Raw genomic sequence first — 5947 nt, forward strand, 5'->3', positions numbered from 1 at the left:
ACAGGGTTGCAAGATCGCTGACGAGCAAATGGCAATGGTGGAGTTGGAAGAGTACAAGAGGATTGCTGATCCGATTGACCTGCTGCGCTCCAAGAAACCAGCTTCTGAATCCGCTTTTTAGTCGGTAGGAGAAACAAAGCAGGTTCACGTTCATCTGAGTAATTCCGAAGCCGCTCCAACCAACATTTTCAACGACACTCGACAGCAAATAGGAAGCCGCGCTCATCCAGTTCCTCCGTGAGAACTGGGACATCTTTGCATGGAAACCATCTGACGTGCCAGGTGTGCCCAGGGAGCTGGCTGAGCACCGTCTAAGAGTTGACTCGAAAGCTAAGCCTGTGAAGGAACATCTTCGTCGCTCTGCAGCAGAAAAGAGAAAGTCGATTGGCGAGGAAGTGGCTCGGCTTCTGGCAGCAGAGTTCATACGCGAAGTTTACCACTCCGAGTGGCTCGCCAACGTCGTTATGGTTCCCAAGAAGGACAAGTTGCTCCGTATGTGTATTGATTTCAAGCATATCAATCGGGCCTGCCCGAAGGATCATTTTCCACTCCCTCGCATCGACCAAATAGTGGATTCCAGTTTGGGGTGAGAGCGGTTGTCGTTTCTTGATGCGTACTTCGGGTACCATCAAATCCGATTGTACGGACCAGATGAAATAAAGACTGCTTTCATCACCCTTTTCGGGTGTTTTTGCTATATCACCATGCCATTCAGTCTCAAAAATGCCGGTGAGACCTTTATGCGCATGATCCAGAAGTGCCTTCTCACTCAGATCAGTCGCAATGTTGAGGCTTACACGGATGATATCGTGGTCAAGTCACGCAAAGGTTCCGACCCGCTGACTGATCTCGCTGAAACCTTTGCCAATCTGAGAAGGTATGACATCAAGCTGAATCCGTCCAAATGCACCTTCGGAGTGCCTAGAGGCAAGTTACTCGGTTTCCTCGTTTCCGAACTAGGGATAGACGCCAAATTTTGAGAAGATTAGTGCAATTTTTCGAATGAAGCGCCCCGAGTGCATCCACGACGTCCAAAGGCTCACAGTTTGTCTTGCAGCATTGAGTCGGTTCATTTCTCGCCTCCAAGAAAAGGCTTTGCCTTTGTACCGGCTGATGAAGAAATCTGATACGTTCGAGTGGACCCCTGAAGCAGAAGCATTATTTGTTGAACTCAAAGCCCTTCTCCACCCAGCCGGTGCTTGCTGCCCCTAACAACAAAGAACCTCTGCGCCTATACATTGCAGCCACTAGCCAAGTCGTCAGCACAGTTCTCACAGTGGAGCGAGAGGAGGAAGGCAAAGCATACAAAGTTCAGCGACCAGTCTATTACATCTCTGAAGTCTTGACACCGTCCAAGCAGAGGTATCCTCATTAACAGAAGCTCGTTTACGGTATTTACTTGACAGTGAAGAAAGTTGCACATTATTTCCAAGAGCACTCGGTTCCAGTCATCAGTGATGCCCCGTTATCTGAAATCATGAACAATCGGGATGCAACTGGCCGAGTTGCCAAGTGGGCCATCAAGCTCCTTCCTTTGGATATCAAGTTTGAAGTAAAGAAAGCAATCAAGTCCCAGGCACTAGCAGATTTCATGGCCGAGTGGATAGAACAACAACAACCCGGAACATTGGACTATGTTCTTTGATGGTTCCAAAATGTTAAATGATTCCGGCGCCGGAGTGGTCTTCGTGTCCCCAAAAGGTGATCGGCTCAGTTATGTCTTGCAAATTCACTTTGATTCCTCTAACAATGAGGCCGAGTACGAGGCACTACTCTACAGATTACGTAGGCCATCTAACTCGGCGTCTATCGCCTAATGTATACGGTGACTCGGATTTGGTAGTTAATCAAGTGATGAAAGAGTGGGATGTCAGGAACCCCGCTATGACAGGATACTGCAATGCAGTGAGAAAGCTAGAGAAGAAATTTGAGGGCCTAGAGCTCCACCACATTCCTCGAATCAAAAATCAAGCAACTGTTGACTTGGCAAATATCGGGTCCACTCAGAAACCTAGTCCTAGTAATGTGTTCGTCGAACATCTCCATTCCTCGTCAGTTCAGGAGGATCCCTTCACCGAAGAACCTCCTAAGCCGATAAGTCCCTTTGATCCGACTATAATCGAGGTCCCTGCTATCATTGACTTGGTTATGGAGATCCTGGTAATTACGCCCGACTAGACAGTGCCATACATTGCATATTTACTCAGACAAGAACTCCCAGAAGACGAAGTCGAAGCACGTCAGATTGTTCGCAGATCCAAGGCGTTCACTGTGATTAATGGAAAACTGTACAAAGAAAGTGTCACTGGCGTGGCTCAATGATGTATTTCTCCGGAAGAAGGACAGCTGATCCTAGAACAGATTCACTCGGGGACTTGTGGCCATCACGCATCCTCCCGGACCATTGTAGCCAAAGCGTATCGAGCTGGTTTTTACTGGCTGCATGCCAATGAAGCCGCCAAAGAGATCGTCAAGCACTTCAATGGTTGTCAGTTCTATGCAAACATGTCCCATAAACCTGCATCCGCCTTGAAGACCATTCCACTCGTCTGGCCGTTCACTGATATGTCCCCGTCGTATCTATAATTTTTGATTGTTCCATGCCAATATTCTACAACTTTTACATACTTTTGGCAAATTTTTATACTATTTTTGGGACTAACATATTGATCCAGTGCACAGTGCCAGCTCCAGTTTGTTGCATGTTTTTTGTTTCGCAGAAAATCCATATCAGACGGAGTCCAAACGGAATAAAAACTTACAGAGATTATTTTTGGAATATATGCAATTTTTGGGAAAAAGAATCAATGCGAGACGATGCCTGAGGGGCCCACAAGGACAGAGGGCGTGCCCTAGGGGGTAGGGCGCGCCCCTGGTCCTTCTGGCCATTCTGTAATGCGCTTGGTGCCCTTCTTCTTGCGCAATAAAGCTAATATCCGGATAAAAGTCGTTTTAAAAGTTTAGCCCAATCGAAGTTACGGATCTCCGGGAATTTAAGAAACGGTGAAAGGCCAGAATCTGGGAGCGCAGAAACAGAAGGAAACAGAGAGAGAGAGAGAGATCCAATCTCGGAGGGGCTCCCGCCCCTCCACCGCCATGGAAGCCAAGGACCAGAGGGGAAACCCTTCTCCCATCTAGGGGGAAGGTCAAGGAAGAAGAAGAAGAAGAAGAAGAAGAAGAAGAAGAAGAAGGGGGCCTCTCTCCCCCTCTCTCCCGGTGGCGCCGGAACACCGCCGGGGCCATCATCATGACCGCGATCTACACCAACAACTTTACCACCATCATCGCCAACACTCTCCGCCTCTATGCGGTGGTTTAACTCCTCTTCTCCCCGCTGTAATCTCTACTTAAACATGGTGCTCAACGCTATATATTATTTCTCAATGATGTATGGCTATCCTATGATGTTTGAGTAGATCCGTTTTGTCCTATGGGTTCATTGATGATCGTGGTTGGTTTGAGTTGCATGTTTGTTATTGGTGCTGTCCTATGGTGTTCTCTGTGTCGCGCAAGCGTGAGGAATCCCAGCTGTAGGGTTTGCAATATGTTCATGGTTTGCTTATTGTCTGCGTTGCGTGAGTGATAGAAACACAAACATGATAAGTGGGTTATGGCATATGGGAATAAAGAGGACTTGATACTTTAATGCTATGGTTGGGTTTTACCTTAATGATCTTTAGTAGTTACGGATGTTTGCTAGAGTTCCAATCATAAGTGCATATGATGCAAGAAGATAAAGTATGTTAGCTTATGCCTCTCCCTCATATAAAATTGTAATAATGATTACCGGATTAGTTATCGATTGCCTAGGGACAAATAACTTTCTCGTGACAAAAAGCTCTCTACTAAAACTGACTTAGTTGTGTCTTTATCTAAACAGCCCCTATATTTTATTTATGTGCACTTTATTATCTTGCAAACCTAGCCTACAACACCTACAAAGTACTTCTAGTTTCATACTTGTTCTAGGTAAAGTGAACGTTAAGCGTGCGTAGAGTTGTATCGGTGGTCGATAAAACTTGAGGGAATATTTGTTCTACCTTTAGCTCCTTGTTGGGTTGGACACTCTTACTTATCGAAAGAGGCTACAACTGATCCCCTATACTTGGGAGTTATCATTCACCTTGTGGGGATTGGACATGGTTGGATCGCTTAAAACGGGCAGAAGCTGTTTCACTCATTTACTTGTGGCAGTGGATAAGTTTACTAAGTGGATTGAAGCCAAGCCTATCAAGAAGTTAGACTCACGCACAACGATCTGATTCATGATAGAGCTGGTCTTCAGATACGGAGTCCCGCACAGCATCATCACAGACAACGGCTCTAATTTCGACTCGAAAGAATTCAGAATTTTTTGCGCACCTCAAGGCACTCGGGTGGACTATGCGTCGGTTGCCCATCCGCAGTCGAATGGCCAGGACAAGAGGGCAAATGGTCTTATCCTTCAATGATTGAAACCACAGTTCATGCGGGACCTCGAACATGCGGCGGGAGCTTGGGTGACCGAGTTACCTTTGGTCTTTGGGGGTCTAAGGACAAATCCCAACCGGTCCACGGATCACTGCCCTTTCTTCATGGTTTGTGGAGCTGAAGCCGTGCTGCCGAGTGATCTCCTACACAATTCACCCTGAGTGGAGCTCTATTCAGAGGCTGAAGCAGAACAAGCACATCAAGACGCCGTCGACCTCCTGGAGGAAGAACGAGAGATGGCCTTGATTCGGTCGACTGTTTACCAGCAAGACCTTCGGCGTTTCCACGCCAGACACGTGCATGGACAGGCTTTTCAAGAAGGAGACCTCGGGCTCCGAGTGGATCAACAATGGCCACATAAGCTCTCGCTCCCGCATGGGAATGCCCTTTCATTGTCACCAAGGTGTTGCACAACGGGGCCTACCACCTATACAATCTTGCGAAGAAGATCGACGAGCAGAGTTCCTGGAATGCTGATCTCCTTCGTCGGTTCTATACTTGACGTCCGAGTCATCAAGATGTAATAAAAAGTATTGTATGATATGTTTGCTCAGTTAAAGACATGACCTCCGCGGTCTTCCAATAATTTTACTCGCACTGATGTATGTTCCGAACCCCTAGTGGTCAGCTTAGCTGCGAACCAGCTTCACCTAAGTTAGAAATCTACTCCGAGTGGCATGCATCCCTCCCACTCGGGGGCTTAGCCGTGAACCAGCTTTGCCTAAGTTAAAAGCCTACTCTGAGTGGCGAGCATCCCTCCCACTCGGAGGCTTAGCCACGAACCAGCTTCCCCTAAGTTAAAAATCTACTCCGAGTGGCGAGCATCCCTCCCACTTGGGGGCTTAGTCGCGAACTAGCTTCGCCTAAGTTAAAAATCTACTCTGAGTGGCGAGCATCCCTCCCACTCGGGGGCTTAGCCACGAACCAGCTTCCCCTAAGTTAAAAATCTACTCCGAGTGGCAAGCATCCCTCCCACTCGGGGGCTTAGCCGCCACTACAAAAAAAGACACATCCGTGACATTTTGGGCTGAACAAATTTTTTTTCTGTCATACATATGACACTTCTATGACGATAATTGTGACAAAACCCGGTATCATCATAGATGTGGTGGGCTCCTACTTCTATGACAAAAAATCATGACAGAAAATGGGCTTTTCGTCCTGGGCGGGCCGGAGACGCAGCTGCATGACATTCTTTGGGCCGTTCATGACGGAAAAAACCGTGGTAGAAGCGAGGGCGAGGAAAATTTTGGGGAGTTCCCGGTTACGGTGGGAGGTCGGGGGCCGAGCGATGCGCGTTTCTCTCGTACACGTACGCGAGTGTGTGCGAGGCGTTGGCTCTAACTGAACCCGAGCGAGGCGTTGGGCTCTAACTGAACCCGAGCGATTGCACTGCAGGCTACGCGTTACTGAACCCGAGCGATTGATCGATGGCTGTTAATTGAACCCGATCGAGCGATTCCTTCGCTACTGCTGC

This window comes from Triticum dicoccoides, chromosome 7B, assembly GCF_002162155.2.
Source record: "Triticum dicoccoides isolate Atlit2015 ecotype Zavitan chromosome 7B, WEW_v2.0, whole genome shotgun sequence".
Lineage (NCBI taxonomy): Eukaryota > Viridiplantae > Streptophyta > Magnoliopsida > Poales > Poaceae > Triticum > Triticum dicoccoides.